The sequence below is a fragment of the Prionailurus bengalensis genome, chromosome B4, assembly GCF_016509475.1.
Source record: "Prionailurus bengalensis isolate Pbe53 chromosome B4, Fcat_Pben_1.1_paternal_pri, whole genome shotgun sequence".
Classification (NCBI taxonomy): Eukaryota; Metazoa; Chordata; class Mammalia; order Carnivora; family Felidae; genus Prionailurus; species Prionailurus bengalensis.
In genome coordinates this window covers 102,329,398-102,354,242 of record NC_057358.1, presented here as the reverse complement: position 1 = coordinate 102,354,242, position 24,845 = coordinate 102,329,398, and the positions used below count along the sequence as shown (strand labels likewise).

Sequence of the window (24,845 nt, the reverse complement as noted above, 5' to 3'; positions counted from 1 at the left end):
AGTGGGGGGATCATTGAAACCATATATTTTCAAACATAATTATAATAGAAATTGACTGTTAAACATTGTGGATGATTTCCTTGATCTAAGCTGTCAAATAGGATGAATGGAATAGATGGTTGTAATGGATTGAATGCTTGCATCCTCTCCCCCGCCCCACCCAACTCACACACTGAAATCCTAACACCCTTGTGATGGTATGAGGAGGTGGAGGGTCTCTGGGAGGTGATTAGGTCATGAGAGTGGACCCTCATGGGGGGAATTAGTGCCCTTATGAAAGGAACCCCGAGAGATATCTCGCCTTCTTTCCGCCACGTGAGGATACGAGGTGAAGTCTGCAACATGGAAGAGGGCTTCTGCCAGCACACAACCAGAATGATACCCCGATCTCAGACTTCCAGCCTCCAGAGCTGTGAGAAGTCAATTTCTGTTGTTTATAAGCCACCCAGCCTACGAAATAGTTCATTACAGCAGCCAGAACTGACTACTGGTATAAACAAAGGAATTTCCTGCATGTGGAAGGGATACTTAAATATTTACTACATGAATTGATGGTTTTATATTTGGGGTATTTGAAACAAATTTTAAAAATTACAAGGTAGGTGAATGATACTTGTGTACATTACATAACGTGAGAAATAGAGCACAGATAATTTCTAGCTTACTATACTTCATTGAGGGAGCTTTAATCACAAACCTCAAAAACCCCCCGGGAGAATTTGAAGGTATTAAAATAAAGGAATTCTGGACTCCTGTGTAGAGGCCCGGAAGGAAACACAACACCTCAAGAGCAGCGCAGTGGTGCTGCATCCGGAGCCTGCGGTGTCTGTCCCCAACTCTCCATCCATATGATTTAAATTCGCTTCAGGATCTCACACTGCCTAAGATCCTTTGTCACTTGTTTGTTTGGTTTAACAATTGTGTGGGTAGGGTGTGGAGGGAGCAGGGAGAATGCACGGCTGGTGTAAATACTTTGATTCACTTCCTTTCTTCTGAGAGGTTTCCTCATACCAGTCACAGTGACACATTTTGATCAAGAGAAAAGTGGGGCCGGGATTTTGGAAACCAACGCCACTTTAAAGAAAAGGCAGCTAGAGAATATCCTATCAGGAGCAGACGCACATCAGGTAACAAGCCAAGGTGAGAAAGAGAGAAGTCGGTGTGGAAAGCCAGTTTAACTCGTTGTCCACATTTTGGGCGGGATCAATCGAGTATCAGCAAAAATGGAGAAACATGGTGCTCCTGTCTTCCTCACACTCGTCTAGTTCCCATCCCCAAGCCTGCAAATACTGTGGTTCAACGTAGACTGTGGGTTTTCATGGGTTTGTGCGACCACTTTAGGTAAATATCCATCTCATGAAATGGAAAGGAAAACAGCTTAAAATGCATTTTGTTATGTAACTCTTTGGTAGGTTGGGGACCACCTGTTTTCTCCATTATTTCCACTGACTCAGTGACAAACTTTGCTCTACCTTTGTAACCCATATTGATAACTGTCCAAATCTTAGCCTCATTGAGAATAATGGATACGTTAATAATTACACAATGAGGCAAACCCATTTTTTTCTGGAATTATGTTAAGAGGCCTAATTCAGATAAATGAAAAGGCGTGTACTCTATAATACAACATTATTATTAGTATTACCACATAGATAAATGCTCCAAGATATAAATCGAGGGCATTAAGAAAATCTCCTTTAAAATTAGAAAAAAAAAGTATTTTAAAGTCCAAAACAGTAGGAAAAGCCAAGGCCAAATCTTTCACACTTCAAACATTACATTCCTAATGAAAAAGAAATAACTTCCCAGGAAATGTTATGGCATATTGTGTGTATGCTAGATGCAAACATAAAATGGATAAGCAGAAAACTCTGACCAACTTGCAAAACTGCTGCTAAGAATTATTTCTTGCAAGACACTTCAGACTACTGAAAATCCCAGATATTATCACGTTGGGGGTCATGCGTGTTGAGCATTTGCTGAGAGACATTATTTCCTCACGAAACATTTCATGCCAATTCATTAACATAGACTTTGCCAGGATTCTTTTGGAAGTGGAAGATGAAAACAATAGCAGGGTTAAGCAATTATATTAACCATAATAACATGAGATAAATTGCTCAGATATACAATGGAACATATGCTGAACCAGATTTTTTGTATTTTGGGAAAGAAAATTGCTCTTTATGTAAGGATTACATTTAAAATTTTTTTTAACGTTTATTTATTTTTGAGACAGAGAGAGATAGAGCATGAATGGGGGAGGGTCAGAGAGAGAGGGAGACACAGAATCTGAAACAGGCTCCAGGCTCTGAGCTGTCAGCACAGAGCCCGACGCGGGGCTCGAACCCACGAACTGTGAGATCGTGACCTGAGCTGAAGTTGGACGCTTAGCCGACTGAGCCACCCAGGTGCCCCAGGATTACATTTTAAAGAGGAGAAAAATGAGAAGATATTTACTGCTAATCGCATTTTGCTGATATAGAAACGATGATTACTAAGATTGGATATACTTATCTTTAGAGGCAGAACAAGATTCGACATTAAGAGGGAGTGGTATTAGTACTGGTGCTCAGTGTCAGTATTATAAAGAGATTTTTATGGCGTTTGCAAAAGAATGACTCAAACAACAAAGCCAAGTACAATGGTAGATGTAAAATTAACAGAAAATAATTGATGTACAAAACTGAAGAGAAAATTCATAAACAATTCTTTATCATAGGGAAACCAGCGGAATGTGAAATTTTGTTTTCTGAGATTTCCTTGGTAAAAAAATTTTGTGATTTTAATTTCCAATATCACACGCATGTTTTTATGTAATTTTTTGGAAGGAGGGTGTATCATTTTACCATGCAATGGCATAAAACTATCCTTAACTTTAAAATGGTTTATGTAATAACATATGTTGGATGTATTTTATTTTTGGAAGCCTGTTCAGCCTACAGTTTGGTGAGGTTTATTTTCTGTGGAGAAAATAACCCCATTTGGTACTCCAAAGGAAGTAATTTCATGGTAGGGTAGAAAGCATTTTTTGGTAACGTTCACCTCATAATGTGTACCGATTCAGCTTTACTTATAATAGGGCCATGAAGACTGTCAAAATGTTTCAAGTCTTTTGACCTCCCTGCAGGGGAGTCATGCTCTTGACCTTGTGTGGTTTCAGTATCTGCTTTACAGAGTAAGAGGTCTTCAAGGAGAGGGCTCATGGTGGACCCCTCCTAGAGCATGTCCACATCCTACTGTATTAAAACCAAATTTTATCCTGTATTCAAACCATCCTCCACATCTCTTCTTTCTTCCTTCACATTTTCTTTGTTCTTTGCAGACTTGTATATTTTTAATAATTTTATTTTTTTTAGGTTTATTTATTTTGAGGGAGACAGAGACAGCACAAGTAGATAGCACAAGTCGAGGAGGGGTAGAGAGAGAGAGGAAGAGAGAGAATCCCAAGCAGGCTCCCCACTGGCAGCAGATGCGGGGCTCGAAATCACAAAACCACCAGATTGTGACCTGAGTCAAAACCAAGAGCTGGACGCTTAACCGACTGAGCCACCCAGGGGGCCCCTATTTTTTTTATATAATTTTAAGAGAGTGTCTCTTTAATATTGCAAAGTAGATATCTTTAATAGCAACATAACAACAAATTACTATTTGTTTATATTATTGTACTAACTTCTGTAATAAACACATAAGATGTATGGAATTCTCAAACCTACAAAATATAATTCATTATCTTCATTTTTATAGATGAGGACATTGAGGAAGAAGTTAAATTGTCTTCTTGAGGTCATATAGCCAGTATGTGGCAGAAAGAGAACTTGAACATAGCTCTTTCATCCACTGCCAACATTCTTAATTACAAAAATAAATAATGCAGTCTAAAATAATGACCTGGTGCAGACAAATAAGTGAATAAATCAGAATGTTAGAACAGATCAAAATTAGCATAAATTATTCAAATGGATGAATCATTCATTTTAACCTTTTATTAACTTAAGGCTTTACATATTGTTGATTTTAAAGCATTTCTACTGTATCTCTTTCATAAGTTGTATTTCAGAGTCATGAAAGATGACGCAGCTTTCAGGAGAAAATAAAGGCAAATATCAATGCGAATATCCAAATTAAAGATTGTTTCTAGAATTATTGGACAGACTCTATCAGTAATTATAACAGCTAGCTGTATATAGTGCCTACTGTCAACAAAATACTGTTATATAACCAAAGTCACTGCACATCTTTAACTCAATTAACTATCTCAATCAGTCATTGAAGGAATTAAAACATCTAGAGGTCTATCTACTAAATAGCCCTATGTCCCAAAGCTAATAAGCAGTGAAGCTGGAATTCAAATACAGAGGGTGAGTTCTCATTCTTTAGTATCCTAGGATATAACTAAGTCATTAAATATGTTTTAGCTTTTTATCATGAGTAATAATGACTGCAGGAAACCTATCTTACCCAATGTCCCAGAGAGAGTGAAAAACTGTCAATCATTTATTAAATAAAAACATACTGATTCTGATTATGGTTAGTCAGATGAATATCTTAAAAAGATAGTCTCTTACTGTAAGTCAAAGTACTATTATTCTCTCCATGTAGTGAACATTCCAGTATTTGTGATTATACTAAATGTAAGCTACTTGATGACAGAGGCTATGCTTTGTTTACTCCTGTAACACCAACACTCGGGAAAATGTATGCAGTAGGTACTCAATGGCAACTATTAAATAAAGAAGAAAGAAGAAATAAAGGAATGAATTTCCAAAGTAGTACCAAAGATTTTAAAGGAGATAAGTCCAGATAATGTAGTAAGCATAAGATATCTGGGAAGCACAAATTGGGAGCATCTATTTTGTGGGAATACTCTTTACAAACAAAATAAACATAGTTCTGTGCCTGTAGGTGACCTTTTATACTTATGGCTATTATCCATTTCAACTTTACTTCTACTCTTCCTATCTAAAGATAGTTGTCTTTAATAATTAAATTCTCCTACCATGGTTTAATTTTGTCATCTGAAGAATCAATGCACATGATTCAATTTAATGTTTATTGATAAGTGATAAGGAAAAGTGATACCATAGGTGCACCCAGTATTTTACACAGACCAATGACATTTGAAAAAGATCTATTCTCTGCTTCCATCTCTTCTCACTATGCCATCATTCATACAGGAAAATGCAATATGCTTTGCCGTCACTTCACTTTGTGATGTGTTTAGGGAAAGGGGGAGTTAGACAGACCTGAGTTCAAATGCTAACTCTGCTGCTTACTAACTAGACTAACATTATAAAGCTTTCATTTTTCATTTTCATGAATCTACAAAACTGTGATAACATAGGAAGTGTTCTTTTGATAACTAAATAAAATGTCATCATCATCTGATTAGATTATAAATTCAAGGAAAAGGGAAATTTTTTCTGGAGGACCATTATTGTCTAGGGCAGACAGTAATGAACGACTTAGGTTTCGTCATCAACACACTGTTTGTAAAATGATATATTGGACTCCCAAAGCAGTAAAGGAAAACTTCATACAAAGGAAGTCTTTTTATAGTAATCTAAGGTTTTCCATAATAACATAACTAAAATTTATAATTAAACATCACTATACTCATATATCTAATGTGATCTCAGGGAATCTTGGGAAGTAGATTGGGCAATTTTCCCCCCATTATTTAGATAGGAAAACAACGAATCACTGAGGTAATTGCTTAACTATTGCTGATGATAGATTGTATGTGTGTATTATTGTTATATATTATTATCATCTGGTAGTTTTTTTGTTTTTGTTTTTGTTTTTGTTTTTGTTTTTTAGTTGAGTGATCTCCCTCTGTGCTCCAGTATTCCTTACTAAGAGACAGGGAGATGGGTGAAGCCAAGACTCAAATTCAGACTCTAACTCTGTGTATAATTCTCTCTTCTATTAACATTCTAACGAGCTTATCAAAATACAGTTTTAGTCAGAGAGACAATATAGAATTTGATTAGCATTTTGGTGGAAAAAAATTAAGTTTTGAGAACAGGTTTCTTGAGTCAATCTAAGACCGTCAGTTTTTATACAAGTACTTTCAGCTAATTTGTCAGGAAAAAAAATGGTGGTTAATTAAGCCAGAATTTTTCTTGATTCTGTCACTAGATATGAGAACTTAGATAAATGAATTGACTTCTCTGGCCCTCTATAAACGAGGATAGTAGAGAAGATAATGCCTGTAAAATGAATATACTGGACTAGAGAGAAATTTCTCTTAACTCCGTGCTGTTACATGCAAACACATACACACACATAGCCCAATACTCTTTGATTATAAGGACGTGTTATTCCACATAGAGAATGGTTTGACTAATTGAAAGTTGTAGGGGCATTTGCAAATAACATTTATTTACTAGTGAATCACAAAACACTTTTCTAGTTAAAATCTATTTTCTCTTAAGACTTGTCTTCTGAAAACCTCTTGTTCTATTTGGTGTACCAGCAAAGAGAGATTGTTAACAATAATCATGCTTTGAGTGAGAGCATCAACTCCCAGTAGTATTTAAAGAGGTTTAGTAGATCTATGATAATGTGAATAGTTTCCAAGAAGAATGCCTGAGCATCTGAGTGCTTTTTTTAAATGTATCCTCTTTGTTGTTGTTGTTATTATTATTATTATTATTATTATTATTATCATTATCATCAATCATCACTATCCAGTATATTCTGTCTGCAGAGAACCAACCCTTAGAGTTTTTGAAAGTACCACCGGACATTTGTTCAGTAATAGTGAAAAGTTATTATTTTAAGATACAATTTCCAAAGGTCCTTTTCTTATTTTTCTTATCTTTAAGCATATTTTTTCTGTGAAATATAAGTGTAATGTGCTCTAAAGATCTTTAGTAATATTCTAATCAATTACCAAATTGTTCTTAAGCTATGAGCTTTGAGGCAAAACTATAGGTTTGTAAGGCTTTCCTATGCTAATTTATAAGGCTTGATTTACAATACAAATTGTAAAAACTAATTTATTATTCATGGACTTGCAACACAGACACATATTCTATAGATTAAAGACAAGAAAAATACTGCATTATCCAATGTCTTCACTTTCTATCATGCTTTATTTTATGTACTGACATCCCTAATTCATGAACTCTTTGGAAAAAGACCTATATTAAGACACCTCTAGTGTTTTGACAATATTGTTTTAATTCAGAGTATTTCTCTTCAAAAATATTTTATAAAATCATTAAGGCATAAACTCTATTTTTAAATTTGGGCTTGAGTCAGTAATTTTTCCTTACAGTTTTTTAGGAGTCATTTAGCATGTAGTTGTTAAAAAAAAGACCATAAAAGCTAAAAGGAAAACTCCCACAAAGCACAAACACACCAAGAAATTGCATGTTTTCTTTCTCAGAAACATGCATATCATTTTCTCTAGGATTGCCCCAAATGAGCAGAAGACCTAAATACTTGCATCAATTCTTTCCAAAGGATGCCATACTAAATCCGAATTTAATATAGTTATGAAAAGTACAATCCAAACGAAACAACTTCTATAAGTAACACCTGAATAATAGACCCAATCACTTAAAGATAGGTCAGAAAAATAGCCATTGATGGCTCTTGACAGTGAAATTATAAGATGACCAAGAAATTGTGAGGGGTATAAATATTAACTGCTTCTTGTATAAAGAATATAAAACTAATATGTATGATTCTGTCATTTAAAAATTCAACCTAGAAGTGAGTTTGCAAACTCATTTGAAAACAACCATGGCATTAAAAGGGAGATAACATGGTTCACCAATGTGGACTTTGCTTTTCCATCTTTATTATTTTTGATATTCACATATTTAAAATTTGTAATTGCTTGCATCTAGGAAATCATTAAAATGTTACAAATTCTACCATAAAGAATGGTATAAAAATTTAATTTTGCTTCACAAAAAGCATATTTAGGAACATATTTAGGCAAACAATTATTACTCTCTAATAGCTGTATAAGGAAATATAAATCATAGTTGTGAGAATATTAGAAATGTACTAATGAGAAACCTTTAGATTTAAAGCCTACGGATGGTTGCCCCCCCTTTTTTTTTATTTTTTTGATAATTCTAATTTAAAGACAACAAACATCTTGATTCTTCTTAAAATTTTGTTCAAAATGAATATATTTTTCTAGCACATACAGAGAATGTGAGGCATGATGATCAAATTTTACTTAATTTTTTTCTTCTTTAGAATTAAAATGATACAGTGCTAGTCAAAAGATAGGATGGAATCAACATAAACACGTCCTGCCATATAGATGTATCACAAGGATTACCTTGGCCTCTTATTTAAGAGGATTATAGGATAACTGATTTTCAGCTTCCTCCAGTAAATTGGGATTGACTTTTAGAAGGTTCCTTCTAAAACTTGCCAGCTGTATTAATCTCTTATCTTACCAAATAGAAAGGCGAATATTTCTATAAAAGAAATTTGTAGAATTTTATAGAGGCTCTAGTCATATTATGGTATCATGAAAGCACTTACTGTTCTGTGAGGAATTCTGGGGTATTTTCTTCTTTCTTTCAGATTCTTTTTTTCTATAAAGGAAAACAACATGCCCACTGGTTAGCTGACTGCATAGTTCAGAATCATTTCAGATTGTCATTAATGTGACTGATTAATTTTATTATGTCATATTTCTACTAAAAAATCTTGACAGATATATATCCAAATACAATATAACGTCACGTATATGTACATTTAGTATATAGAGTAGAAGACAGAGATTGTTAGGGATTTTAAAGTTGGTTTGAAAAACTAGAGATCAAGATTCTATGAGTAATTGATACACTGATTTTTGTGACGATGCTTCTTGCAGTATAGCTTTTCTACTTTAAAAATGAAACAATACTCATTTAGGTAGACATTGTTAGAGAATATTACATTATTTATTTAGAAAGAAACATACAGTTATTAGTCAATTAAATACATGGTGCTATATTTAGTATTGACATGATCATAGTTTACTCTTGAACAGTGTGGGGGTTAGGGGCACTGACCCTCCTTGTAATCAAAAATAAAGTCACTTTTGACTCTCCCCAAATTTGACTACTAACGGCCTACTGTTGTCCAGAACCCTTCCTGATAACATAAAGCCAGTTAATGTATATTTTGTTTATTATGTTTATTTGTTATATAATAAAATAAGCTAGAGAAAAGAAAATGTTAAGGAAATCATAAAGAGGAAAAAATACATCACAGATATGAGTGGACCCATGCAGTTCAAACCGTGTTGTTCAAAAAGATTTGACAAAAATGTATATATATCCTCCAGCAGGGGTAAAGAGAAAAATAATCTCACATCGCTGTGTTAAAAAAAAAAAAAAAAAAAAAAGTACAACTTCTAGTTTAGAGAGTCAGAAAATGAAATCCTTCCCAAGAGTCAATATCAGGAATTGCTTTAATGTAATAAAGATGTCAAGAATTTCTGATTTGATTTGACGTTAGCAACTCACAAATGAAAGATTTCACAGTGCTAGAGACAAGTACCTTTTTATAGAAGTTCTGATCAGTTTTAGTCTTCAAAAATTTAAGTAGAATGAAAACCAAGAAAGAATGAAATATTTAAAAATAGGTTCGTAATAGGCATGTTACTCTGTTTTTATAAGTTCTTACAGAGTCTGTTTTGAACAGAACTGCAGAAATATAATAATGCCAGCAGCTCTGGCAATTGGCTCATATAGGTACTCAGCATAAAAGATCTGAAGTGACAGCTATATTTCCAAAGCTGCATTTACTGCATCTGTTCAATGGTTAAGCCTCCAAGGTCTGTTTTCATTTTATTCCTGCTTGAAATGCAACTGTTTTCTAGTAAGAGCCATTAGAAAGAGCATTGTAAAAATGTGCTTAGATTTGCCTGGCTGACTCTTAAAATATGACTTTGAGCCACAATCAATTTTAGATAAGATTTTTACGTATAGTTTCGGTTACTGACACTTTTCTTATTAAAGCAAAAACTACAACCAAACTCTGTGGGTGTACATATGAAGGCACCGGAGTAACATAGACCTCTTTACAAGAAATACAGGTGGCAGCGGGGGGCTGCGGGGGTGGGTGGCCCTGCTGGAGTCAATGAAGGCTTTCTAAAAATCTAAGAGAATATTTGACGTTATATTTATTACACATTGAGACTTACCCAGGGGCCGGCTTCCCAAAGGGACGCAGTTAAAGGATTAAACAGTTTTTGTGACTTACGAGCCATCTGCAGGGATTTGATTTCATTTTGGTTTTACATGCAGATCTATCACAAGGATGAATGGGAAAGCCTTTTCTACTGTAGGGGACAAACAACTATTTTACTTTTAATCTATGCACTGAATATGGATGTGCACAGTATTTTTCTCGTAGCTAATTTCTCTTGCATGTATAAACCTCTCTCTTTATTTTAGAGGAAAAATGTGAAAATAGCACAAGATGATTTTGCACTTTCTGCCAACTGTCTGGCTTTTCAGTAATGTCATTGGTATCAGTAGGTCTGACTCAGAAAGCCTCCTGGTATTGAGACTTGGTACTTTTATGTGTTTATATGATACATAAAAAAATGTGAATCTTTTTAGGGAGATTTACCTATTTTTCACAAAACAGTATGAGGATTCACAGTCAATAAATCTGATGACTCTTTCATGATTTTTAATCCAGTTTTAGAAGCAGACCTGACATGGAGAAAAAAGAAATTATCTGAAACTTAGGGATTACTTTTGCTTGATAATAGCTAGAAATTAAACTGCTGAACCTTGCAGCGCTAACCATGATTCTATTTATAGAATTAAGCAAAACACTCTATGCTTTAGGCATGAATATTACAAATCCTTGACTTGTTGTTTTGTGGGAGGAGGGAACTATTTGTATTCATTTTAATGCTGAATATTTAAAAATGCATAGCTGAATTTTTTTTAAAGAAGGACTCAGTTTCAAGAATGACAAATGACTAACGTTAATATCCAAACTTTGTTTAAAATATCTCAAATATTTCATTTTGATGAAAATATTGATTTTAATGGAGCTTTTAATATGTTTAATGGAAACATATCACTGAACCAAATATTTATTTAGGGTTGGATTTAAAGTGAGCACTAAAGGGGTGCCTGGGTGGCTCAGTCTGACTTCCGCTCAGGTCATGATCTCACTGTTCGTGGGTTTGAGTCCCGCCTCAGGCTTTATGCTGACAGATCAGAGCCCAGAGCCTGCTTCGAATTCTGTGTCTCCCTCTCTCTTTGCCCCACCTCTGCTCGCGTTCTATCTCTCTCAAAAATAAATAAACATTAAATTTTTTTTAAAGTGTACATCATGAATCTTTGCAACATGGTCATTTGTAAACATCCCCTTCACCCCAGGTAGACTGAGATGGCATCAAAATCTCTGTTTTAAATCTCAAAACTACAAATTATAGATAAACTCAGAGTTCTTTTCCTTGACTCCTTCCTATTGAAATGCCAAAACTTGTGTTTAGAAGACAGTTACAAAGTTGATGTATCATTTCCTAAACACAGATATCACTAACCCTAAGGGATTTTGTTACACATCTTTTGGCTTAAACTCTTATTCTTGGGACAGCAGTCACCAAACAGAGATTACTTTAAAAAGAAACACTATCCAGGTCATTAGTGATTGAGTGTAAAATTTTACACACAAAAATAAAGCATTGCATGACACATAGATGTATCACATAATTTTAGGTTAGATCCTGGACCTATATAGGACAAAAACAGTTAGGTATTAAGAACATTACTGTGACACTAGATGAAATTTGAATATGTACTATGAATTAGACAGTGTTCTTACATCATTGGTATTTTGCCTGTGTTTGATAACTGTTCTGTGTAAGAAAATGTTCTCTTCAGAATTATACTGAAATATACACTAAAATACTTGGAATAAGACATATCATGTCTTCAACTTATTCTGAATGGTTTGGAAAAAGATACGGACGGTGTATATAAACACATAAATATAATATAATATAATATAATATAATATAATATAATATAATATAATATATCATATAAATATATATATACACACACACACACAGAAAATGATACAGAACAAAATTAAACAATTGGTTAATCTAGGTAAAAGTCATATGGGAACTTAAACTATCCTTGCAACTTTTTATGAGAGTTTTTATGAAAGAACAAAATAATCATTACCAAAAAAAAAGAGATTATAAAACTATTAAAAAAATAAAAATAAAGTGCCATTTTTTCAGTATCCTTACAAAATATTTCACTGAACTGTGGCTATGTTATTTTGTCCATTAAGCACAAGATTGTTTCATTGTGTATATAACAATAAAAGAAAAGGACATTTATCTGGAAAATGGAGAGTATTAGGCAATAAAAGTAATCCATCAATAAACAAAAAAATTGTTTTCTTTAAATAAATGCGGCCACTATCAGTACCTATGGTGCTGCTGGAATAGTGGGAAGGCAGTAACACAGAATATGGATTTTTCTTGAAAGGAAAGAGAGAATGAAATATTTTGCTTCGTCTTGAGGACAAAGGAATGTGTCTATTTTTCCTTTTTTTGTGTCTAACCATTGACAGCCATTTAGGAGGCTTAATTTTACAAACCTGTCCTCATTATGATAGAAGCAAATGTTTACCAACAAAGATTGGAAAAGGGATAAAGGCTCTACTCATTTTTCTGTTGTGACACTTTATTAGACAAGTCAGAACCCACTAAAGCACTTGCTGGCAGTCAGTTACAATCATGACATATTGGGTTCAGCCATGTTTAACATTTCCATTATATTCAAAATAATTATTTTAGAATGGGGGGCTGATAATGAGGCAGAATGGCACTAAGTCAGGAGAGCCAGTTTGTATCTTGAAAAGGAGGATGGGAATTAATTAAATGAGAAGCTTGGGGAAGTTAATTGGGAATGAATGAAGATAAGGACACTATCAAAGCATGAAGAAATAAAACTATTACAATAAAAGATCGAGCAGGGGCGCCTGGGTGGCGCAGTCGGTTAAGCGTCCGACTTCAGCCAGGTCACGATCTCGCGGTCCGTGAGTTCGAGCCCCGCGTCAGGCTCTGGGCTGATGGCTCGGAGCCTGGAGCCTGTTTCCGATTCTGTGTCTCCCTCTCTCTCTGCCCCTCCCCCGTTCATGCTCTGTCTCTCTCTGTCCCAAAAATAAATAAACGTTGAAAAAAAATTAAAAAAAAAAAAAAAAAAAAAAAAAAAAAAAAAAAAGATCGAGCAGAAAGTCAGAGCACACCTAAGGGAGGTGAAACCTGCAGAATTACGAGTATACAGGAGCAGAATTATGCCTGTGGGTGCCCCTATTGGCTTCCAATCCCTACAGTAGTGCCTGCCACATGAATAAATGTTTGCTGAATGGATAATTGTATATTGACAAAAGTAAAATTTAGTGTCACATAATCCAAGTCTTCTTCTGTCTCTATCTAATGTGTGACCTTAGACAACTCACTTAATCTAATTTTATCAGCTGTGAAATGAGACTGTGGAAAAAGGTGATTCACCAAGGTGCCTTCCAGATCTAAATATTTCTGGATGTGGTTCTGTTTATCAAAATGGGCAACTGTGAACATTTTCGTAGAAGAGACTAGCCTTATATGAGTTTTAAATGAAGAGAAATGGGGAAAAATGGAAAAGATGAATCAAAGAGCAATGCATCGGCTCAAGTAATGGAAAATAAGTCCCATTGAAAGAGATGTTAATAAGAGAGAATTCAGAAAGTGATTTACGGTTTTGATGTAAGAAGTGACATTTATGTGTACTGTTGATACAGGCATGCAGATGTAGAGATCTTTATCTGTTCTTTTTATTATTACCAGAGTGACTGTACACACCCCCTGCTTGCACCTTTAGAGTCCTCAAATAAACAGAAATGGAGAACATTCAGAAGAAGCTATAAATGGCAGGAGTTATATAAATGTTCTCTTACTACAGGTCATGGAATTAGGACTGCCCATTTTAGAGAAAGGAAAGCTGAAGTAACTCTTAGGATCTATATGTAATTCCACGAAGAGCTATTTAATACAAGACCCCAAAAGGCACAATTGCTTATACCTCCATGAAGCCTTTGGTAATTAACACTGGCTTCCTCATGTGTTTTCTTTTCTGTAAGCTTGTTGAGCATTTACATTCTAGAAGACATACGTTAGCTTTTACTTATATGTGATCTCATTATTTTCCCCGGTTTCATCTATGCTGATTTTGAATTGATGCCGCATACTTTGCTTTTGTGTTTCCCTGGACTACATGGTCCTTAAGATGAGTTAGATGCTCAATAAACATTTGCCAGTGGATGGAGATGGGCACAATACACTTTGAAGTTAAAAAAGGAACTGGGATGCTGATTGGTGGCTGCCAAAAATGACTTCTTGGCCATCAAGCATGGTTGGTGATCTTGGGACTTCTGTGAGTCCCCTACCTTCCTTTCTTCTCATCAGCCTATTCCTCTAGGCATTTTCCGTAAGAGGATCTAAAGACCTATCATGGAGATAAAAGGCATACTATTCTTTAAAAAGAAGGGTCTAGTCAAATAGCCTCAATGGGATGGGAAACTATGACCTGAAATAAGCTTGGCATTTGAGTCTGATCCACAGCAGAGGTGAGCAGGGGCCACTTTCTGAGCTTTGTCAGACCAGAGCAGAATATTTCTTATAACCTATACTGAAATCAAGGCCACTGATTGTATACTGCTACGAAAAAGCTGGGGTGTCAGTGATGGCAGAGGTAGTGTCTCTGTGGGAAGGATGGGGTAGAAAAGAGGAGGAAGGCCCAAGAGAAAGAGAATAGAAGAGAACTAACTATTTTTAATATTTATTTGTTGTTGAGAGAGAGAGAGAGAGAGAGAGTGCAAGTGGGGGAAGGGCAGAGAGAAAGAGGGAGACACCGAGTCTGAAATAGGCTCGAGGCTCTGAGCTGTCAGCACAAAGCCGGACAGAGGGCTCAAACTCTGGAACGATGAGACCATGACCTAGGCCAAAGTCAGAGGCTTAACGGACTGAGCTACCCAGGTGCCCCAGAACTAGATTATTTTCAGAGATTTCTGTACAAATTCTAATACTGCAACAATTGGAGACTGGATACTTAGATTAAAAGATACGTTATTGCTGGTTTCACAAAAAGCAGAAGTCAACTATCTTTACAAAAGACTCTAAGGTAGCTATAAATACTGCACATTTGCTCGTGGAACGGAGGGTGTTGGTAAAGTGACAGGAAATGAAAATAAGTTGACTCACCTTACCCAGTTTTTGAGGTTGGGTGGGGAGAGTGTAGTAGCAATTCTATATACACATTTAAGGTTGAAGGAGAACATTTGATTTATTTAAGCCTTGGCTTGCTGCAAATTCAAACCCAGCAAAGATGTTGGGATATGGCATGAAATTATTACAGGTCTATGCTAATTGTTTCAACTTTAGTGCTGTACTGTGTTCTGGGTTTAGTCCAGCACCGTGGGACAGGACCAAGCTGGAAGTCCAGGGCCAGCCATGAAAAACCACAGCTAAGAAGGGGTCTCTGGTCTCCTCTCTTTACCTAACATCCACGTGGGGAACAAGCATAGAGATAAAAAAGAAAACAAGCAATTTCTTAGGTTAAACTGGTTCTCAAGACATCATCTTTATCTCTGTCTTTCGAGCTGGTAAATATAAAGTGTACAAATAGAAACAACAGTATACACCGGTTCATAAATATCCTGGTCCTTGACATTCACAGAAAAACTGCCCTCTTCCGAGATTCATTGTAGGAGGCTACATGCCTATTTCTGGAGAAGCAGTGTGATTTAAAACAAACAAACAAACAAACAAACAAACGCTGTTTAGTAAGCTGGATTTAGCAGATTGTATACTTTATTACTTTCAGATTTCTAAGGACATGGTGAAGTAGTTGTTAAACCTATTTACATATGAACGAACTTGGTTCACAACTTTTTTGCAGTTAGTAAGTGGTGGACCCAAAGTCTAACTAGATTCAACCCTGTTTGTACCTGAATCCTGTTTTTCCCTAGCAACAAAGCCTCTGTAGTGTTAGAATGGACTTTGAGAACGTAGAAAATCTATTTTCCAGCTATTTCTTTACTACTTATTAGATGTATAGCCTCTGAAGCAATTCAAATAAATGATCTTAATTGCTTCATCTGTAAAATGGGATAACACCATACTTACCCCAAGGAAAAGATTAGATTAGCCAATTTATTGAGGTATATTCTGTTTCTAAAAGTAATCAAATATACCTAGTCTTAGAGAAATAAGAAGCCTTAAAAATAGAAGCTTTTTCAAAAAATTTTCCACATGTAACCTTTTTAAAATTACTACTTCTAGAACTTTTACCTGAATATCATAATTCCTACATTAAACAAAAGATTCTCAAATCTACACAATAATTTCATCTACATATGAAGATTTACTATCGTAAGATTACCTTCAGGATATGTTTATAAGAAGCATAAAACCTTTGTCTTACAATTTTTAATTCTAAACATCTGCATAATTGACCTAAAATTACATTAGGCAGGAAATAAAACTGTGTGGCCATGGAAGTCTAGAGATAGGTCTTTTCTTAAGTAGAGCCTACAAAACTTGAATGTTCAAGTTAAGAGCTAAATACCAGGGAGACGGCTAAAAGATGTGTTGTGCTGATTTGAAACCCCAAAGTCAATGATAGCTCAAATAGCTAAACTCTCAACTCATTAAATGAACAACCCCTGAATCCCAAAAACTCTAGAAGTTAAAAAACAATGGCAACAATAAACTTTGAATAAAACATTTTAAGTTAGTTATTAGATGTGAAGGAGCTGTAAATGGTAAGAAGTTCAAAGAATGGAATGGGATTTCTATTCTGAAAGAGAATATATGAAGTGATAGTCCAGAACAATAGACTCTAGATTCCATTAGATTCTAGATTAAAAACAAATTGATAACTAGAAAAGACCAAAGGGGGTGGATATAAAAAAGATCCTTGCCATAAGTAAGAACCAACCACTTAACCCTGATAAAATTATCGTTTCTTAAGATGACCATGATACAATCTTATAAAATCCTAAATTAATGATTTATTCAGAGAATTCAAAAGATGATTTAAGAAAACATATATTTGAGAAAAAAAAGAATAGCCATCAAATTATAGGAGGAATGTGTAGTTAAATCATACTAAAGTTTTCATTAGAGAAAACAACTAGCATTAGATATTTGGGTGACAGTTCAATAAAATTTTATTAAAAAAAAAACTGATACTGTTTTACCTGGGTTTGAAAAAGACTCTCATGTCATCCATGAAATCATAATAATGGATAGGATAACAGCCAAAAAAGTGAGGCAAAAACATGGGTGAGTTGTTTTCTCAGCTTCTACTCTTTGATCCTTCACTTGTCTAACATGAATAGCAACTAATTTTCACTGTCAAAAAGAATATGATCAAGATTAATTTCTTAGAAGTAATTCCTTAGAATAGGCAAATTTCTTTGGAGGACTCCAGGCAGGGATTGTAACGGTCAGTTTTGGGCTCCCTGATAGGAAACTTAATTGAAGAGCCCCACCTTCAATTTGAAACTAAAATTCATTTGGAATTACGTACAGCAGCAAGTGAACTTTTACTGTGTTCCTCAGTGCTATCGTTGTGTTTCTGCCATAGAGTCCCTAGCGTTGTAATCATCTCTTTAGTTATAGTTTAAAGAAGTGTCATTTTTGAAAAGAAACTGATTTTATTATAATCACTTTCATATCCTTGATACCGAGAGAATCAGAAAATAATCATGTCATAATTCACTTTAACAGACTTTAATGTAGTCTACGTAGTGTCATCTACCACATGTGGATTTCTCATTTTGCTAATAATCCTGACATGAACTAAAATATCAATATAATGAAATCATTTGAATGCTAATTATATTGAGAATGGTAAATTTGGTTGTCAGAGGTTGGTGGGAAGCAGACCTTTTTCTAGTTGACTACAAATCACAGTCTTATTGTCAATACCCTGGAGGCAGCCCCAAGTGAAGCCACAGTTTCATCTCTACAATCCGGCAAATCTCAACAATTGCTGTTGAGTTTCTATAGTACTGTTTTAGGAGGCGTGTGGGATAAAAAGAAGTAGAAGAAGGGTGCCTGTCTGTCAAGCCCCAATTCATAACTCTACCTCAGCACTGTACATGGATTTAAAGTCTGTTTTGTTGTTGTTAACTCCACATCCCTGGAAGCTTTCCAACCTTCAGTTCATAGTACTTAGTGCATCTCCTGGCATATATGGGGTTCTAAGCAAATGTTTGTTGAACTGAACTCTTGAAGAACCCAAGTCAGTCTCCTTTGTCTACACAGCATTCTTTCACTAAAAATCCTCTTTGCCAATTTGGTGGTACAGTTGAATCGTGGAGGTGCACTTACTTGGCGGCCACACTTAATGCCAGGTATGCTTTTTGGTTTTTCTGTATACTTGATTTTGGCAGGGTCTAGCTATTATATAAGGCACAGACACGTTAAATAATCTCCTATGACATCTTTTATTTAGATCTATTTTCATAAAGGCTTACATGAAGCTTACATAATTAGATTTGTGATCCTCATGGAAAGGAAAAGAGGTACAGAAGACATTCTGCCATGTATGGGCAAACATTCTAGACATTTCCCATGTCAGAAATGTCTGACTACATAATATTATATCTTATTCTATACCACCACTTTTTCTCTCTCCCAGGTAGATAATTGCTACCCCTCAAACCTAAGCCTCTTTCCCATTAGGCACCCATTTACTTTTCTTATAGGTTCTATGAAAAAAAGGCAGAGTTAATCGTGTGATGTGTTTAGTATGGAAGTTACATGATAGGTTACTAATAAGGACTGTCACCTTAACAGGAAATTAAAACCCATTTGACTTGGTGAATTGGGGATATTCAAGCCCAAAATTAAAAATTCTCCTGAATTTTCTTAATTTTCTTATGTTAAACTTGTTCTCAAGACATCTTTATCTCTGTTGTTCTAGCTGGTAAATATAGAGTGTACAAATATATACAACAGTACACATTGGTTCATAGATATCCTGGACCTTGACATTCACATGAAAACTGCCCGCAGAGTTTGTTTCTATGTCGTGGTCTTCATGTTCCTTTATTAAAAAGAAGCAAATGCCATGAAAATAAGTTAACATGGAAGACCCAATCAATGCATCAGGCATAATCTATAATCTCAAATTTTACATGATTTAAAATTGATCAATAGTATTTGCAAGAGGTACATAATAACATTTACATACCATTTTAACTAAGGAAATTGTTCTTATAGACTTGTTAAAATACACTTTAATATGGGAAGAATAAAAGAATTGTGTCATTAATAGTTAATTTCATCACAAATGATACTATTTGATGATTATTTCAATCTCAATTTTATTGAGGAAGCTGGTTTTGGTGGATTTTAGGTAAATCTTAAATTTTAGGTGTTTATTCAGTGCCTAACTATGCATGTTTTATTCTTTCTGGTGCGTGTGTTTATGGGTACATAAATATACATACAGAATATGTATACATACACACCCATAAATATACACACAGAATATATACATGTACATGCACACACCATGTAGACTTTCAGAATGAATATATATATTCCATATATTGGATGGATGGATGGATGGATGGGTAGATAAATAGAATAAAGAGAAATGAAGGGAGGGAGGGAAGAAGAGACGGAGAAAGAGAGAGAGAGGAAGAGAGAGCGAGAGGCAGAAAGAAAGAAAGAAAGAAAGAAAGAAAGAAAGAAAGAAAGTCAGTTGTGGAGGTAAGTGTGCATTGGAGGTAATAATTGAGGCAACACCACTGGAGACAACAGGCACCAGAGGAAAATTCAACCTGCATCGTCTGAATCTAGTCATTATTTAAATAAAATGTAGGTACTTCTAAGACAATATAGAGTTGATAGTATCACCTTACTTCACGTAACTTAAACATAAAGCTGTTTAAACAACTAAATTCTTGTTTCTTTTATTTGTGAAAGCCTCACCAAAGCAATTGATGCAGTTCCTTCATAATATATAATCAATCTATTTTCCTGGTGGAATAGTTTGAGAAAAGTACTTGCCAAACACTGTTCCACACACAAAAATGAGAAACTGCAAGGGATTTCTGTTCTCAGTAATTTTTAGTCCAGAAGATATGGTGGAGAAGGGATAGTTGAATCCACTCGTAACTCTTGAATGAGAAAAGCTGATGAGTTCTCTATGTATACAAACTAAAACCCAGTGCAATAGCCAAAGCCCTAATAGCGTGTGGTATTTGTAGGATGACCATTCTTTGCCTGAGTTTTGCTATAAAGAAGTATCTCAGTTGGAGGTACCAGTCACGGAGGAACAAATTTGTGCAAGGGAAAAAAGCACTGGGCATGTTTGGATTCTTGACACTAAGTTAGTATGACAGGAGAATAAGGTTAAGTATGGAAGGAGAGAGAAATGAGGCTGGAAAGGTAGACTGGGACATACTGTAGATAACCTGAGGATGAGATTACGAAGGCGACAAGGAGCAAATGCAGGTTTCTGAAGAGATCAATTGATTTTCTGAGATGATCGATATATCAAAGGAATTTGGTAGTATTCTTTTAAGTCATATTTTATTTAAATTTGTGCGATAAACTTTTTTAATTAAAATAGTACGCAATATTGTATGGCAAATTTTAAAGGGTGTGTTAAGAAGTATATAAAGTATACCATTTTTGTTTCTTTCATGAAAGTGTTAACAGTGAATTGCACTGTTAAGAAAGAAACACACTGAAGAGAAAGACGTTGTCTGATTTGAAGTCGCAGAATTTCCTGTAGTTTATTCTATATGGCATTGATAATCTGCACCCAAGAGAGAAAAAGAAAATGAAGAAGAGACAGTGAAGCAAGTCAGATATATAAACTAAACACCATGGCACTTAAATGTATTGGAATTGATACTGTGCTGTGGTTAGAAAATATTGTAACATTCAGTTAAGGTAACTGTTCTATATACATGGTTGTGTAAAAAGAAGAACATTATCTTGGTAACATAGTTGGCTATAAAATTATCTTTACTTGCAAAATGTTACCATACAATGTCTTAAAGGAACATTTATTAATGCTATAATCAATTAACTTGCAATTACCATGTAACCTCCTATGTTCACACTTAACACATCTGTATAAATAAAACTTCATTTGAGGATCGTTAGCTAGAGAATAACATTACATGCATGGAAAATATTTTAATTTCACTAATTTCACACGTGATGCTAAATTAATCACCAAGTCAGAAGTCACAAATGTTTCTGAATCTGGATGGTTGGAAGAAGGAGGAGTGTATGTTTGGTTTCATATTCTATTGTATTTATCTTTTCTGGTATTTAGTTTTGAGAAGTGTTCAAAAGTGTATTTACTCCTGCCCTACAACTTTCCAGAACCAATGTTAGTCACTTAGCTTTTTTTTCTTTACTGGTTTGTACAATGTAGTGCCATAGTACAGTATATAGATTTAAAAACAATTTGCACTGTTGATGCTGATGTATGGAGTAATTTTCTCAGGCTCTTTCAGTGCAATCTGCAAATGCATTAACAAAGGCTGGAAAACAAAAACAATCTACACTACCCATAACACACATGGGTGAAATATTGAAAAGTTTGAAAGCGTAATTGATACCTGCATTAGTAGAAATTACCTAGGAATGAGAAAGCACTCCTACTACCATGCAGAACTTGAAAAGCCACGTATCCCTTGTACAGCTTCCTGAATAAGAGAGTAATGACCCAACCACTGAATAGAGGAAGAAGAAATATTTGTGACTATTGTTAACTTAAAAGACTTTGCAATAATGCTTTTAGAAAATCTGTAACTGCTATTATTCCCTGCTGAATGGAAGGAACCCCTACATATATTTTCCGTTTCTCATTCCATTTCATCTACCCTGTTGCTCTTGACAGAAGGTCAGTGTTAGAATGTAGTTTTTACATGAGGAAAAGCATAAAATCTTCATCCAGTTACATAATTATCATGCTGAAATACTTCATTGTTTTGCAATACCATGTTCAAAAAACCCGGCAAATTTTAGACCCAAAATAAGGCTGTATAATTAGCCATTTATCATTCATACCTAAATGGTGAACAGTGTGTTATACGTCTTTTGGGGGGAGCAGGGAGGTCACTGATACAAACTCAACTTTTTTTTTTTTTGTTTTTGATCTAACAAAGATATATTGAATGGGTACCGTGTGACAGATGTAGTGTTAACATGCTGTGGACACAGAGGATCACAGGATACACATGGGGTTTACTCCCATAATGCTTATAGTCTCTGCAATGAACATGTATGCTCTAATTTTCTTTATGGGGGAAAAAAAAAACCTGAATAGCATTTTAGCTCTATCCAGGGTCATCTATCTTCATGTTTTTGGATTTGGAACCTCTAAAGCATTAAGCTGGCCAGGAACACGCATTATATTAGCACATTTACACTTAAAATTTCAGAAGAAGAATATGAGAAGATAATGTTTAAAAGTATGTTTTTCTCAGGGCGCCTGGGTGGCTCAGTGGGTTAAGCATCCGACTTTGGCTCAGATCATGATTTCATGGTTTGTGGGCTCAAGCCCTGTGTCTGGCTCTGTGCTGACAGTGCAGAGCCTGGAACTTGCTTGGGATTCTGTGTCTCCCTCTCCTTCTGCCCCTTCCCTGCTCACAGTATGTCCCTCTCTCTCTCAAAAAATAAATAAATATTAATTTTTTTAAAAAAACAGTATGTTTTTCTATTGGAGTAAAGAGACATCTGATAAGTTCTGACAAGGCTAGCAGAAGACAGCTCTACAGAAAGGAAATTTTAAATGGCTTGTCAACAAACAGTGCACAATTTTTCTGACGTTTTCTAACACGTGTTTTTATGGAGATATCTTTGAGATGATAAAAGTGACCATGTATTTCTACAATATTACTTGAATAAGTAAACAATGATCTCATCTTAGAGATTTGGTGATATTCAATATAGCTCTTTTGCTCCTTTATCCTAATGAAATCTTTTATCAATTTATCCTATGCCTACACTAAGAAATGGGCAAGCTCAAATGCTCAGGAATGTATTAGGAGATATATCTACCCATAGGCAGGCGAATAACCATTAACACTTGGCCAGTGGTTGATGCAAATTCATGGTTAAACTGGTTTCTATTTATTTAAAGCAAATTCAAAATAATTAGTGTGATGGTAAACCTTTAACTGTTGCAACAGAAGTTATCTTAATAAAGCTTATTAATGTTTTAAATAACTCATTTCTATCATTCCAAGTTAAAATTATCTATAGCATATTGTGTTTACTACTTCTGACCAAAAAGAATCCATTCTTTCAGACATTTTGGGTGTGATGTTATTTAATGATAAATTGGCTTCAAATGTGTGTGGTTTTTACCTACATCTCTTGGTTTTCAACTTTCCTTCTACATTCATTCAACAGGGGTTTGACACACACACACACACACACACACACACACACACACACACATTTTTTTATTCTTTGAGAACCTGTGATATGATAGGCACTGTTCAGAGAGGTGAATATAGCACACAATTTCCTTATTCTCATGTAATCAGTGAGAAAGTGATTCAGTATAACTCCAGGTTGTAACAATGTCTATAAGGAAAAATACAGACAGGTAAGTCTTAAAAGAATTAGGCAAGAAGCAGACAGAAGATGCTATTTTAGGTAGAGTGTTCAAGAAAGTCAGCTCTGAAAGGAGATTTGAGCAGAGACCAGAGTAAAATGAGAAAAACAGCTATGTAAGGATGCAGATAAGAACTTCAGAGCACAATGGTCTGAAGCAGGGAAAGATTGTTTATGTTTAGGGTAGAGCAGAGTAGCAACGACATAAGCAAAGCATCTTCCAAATATTAAGGTTAGATTGCTGTGTGAATAATTTCAAGGTGTATGTTAAAATCTATTAAAAGAATACATCAATATCTAATGCTGTTTTAAATACAGTCTAATAGCTAAAAACAAACAGGCAAATCAAGTTATTCCAAGTGTGTTATTTAATATGTCTTTTTTTTTCTTATCAGGTTAAAACATGGGTGAGAATGGGCAATTTTGTCTGGTGATCAATAGACAAATGCATTACACATCCACAAAATGCAATTACTTCTTTGAGTCTTCGCTTCCTCATTTCTATAATCAGTACACTAATTCCCTTGATCAGGAAAAGATAATAACTCTGTGTACTTAGAGTATGTTTACACAACAGATAGACTACGTATTCTCAATGGGTTAATAACTTCCTTCTTTCTTAAAACAGAAGCATAAATTGCTTACAGTTAATCTGTTAGAAAAGGAAATGGTTCTAAACACTTTATAAGTAGTATTTTCTTGGGGCACCTGGGTGGCTCAGTTGGTTAGGCATCCAACTTTCAGCTCAGGCCATGATCTCATGGTTTGTGGGTTCACACCTGCATCAGGCTCTGTGCTGACAGCTCGGAGCCTGGAACCCGCTTTGGATTCTGTGTCTCCCTCTCTCTCTCTCTCTCTCTCTCTCAAAAATGAATAAACATTAAAAAATTAAAAAAAATATTTTCCCAACAATCATAAGAAACTAAAATAAACGATGAATAAAGTGAACAAGTCAAGCTTTAAAATATAATTCTTTAATATTATGCCAAATGCATTTATATTTCAAGGCTTCTCTATTTATTAAATTTGTATTTGAGAGAGAGAGAAGGAGAGAGAGATTGATTGAGCAGGGGAGGGGTAGAGAGAGCAGAAAAGAGAGAATCCCAAGCAGGCTGTGTGCTCAGCACAGAGCCTGGTGTGGGGCTCAGTCTCACAACTGTGAGATCATAACCTGAGCCAAAATCAAGGAGGA

General features: G+C 35.0%; 1 protein-coding gene across 3 annotated transcripts in view; it reads right to left on the bottom strand.

Moving 5' to 3' along the window:
- SYT1 (synaptotagmin 1) overlaps window positions 1-24,845 on the bottom strand; it is a 557,388-nt gene that overhangs the window by 353,978 nt on the left and 178,565 nt on the right. For 2 of the 3 annotated variants that reach the window (XM_043561579.1, XM_043561578.1), the window contains one exon: window positions 8,518-8,570. The exons of the other annotated variant lie outside the window; for it this stretch is intronic. The gene's annotated coding sequence lies outside the window, so the exon portion shown is untranslated. The remainder of the gene's footprint in view (window positions 1-8,517; window positions 8,571-24,845) is intronic. 3 annotated transcript variants of the gene reach the window in all.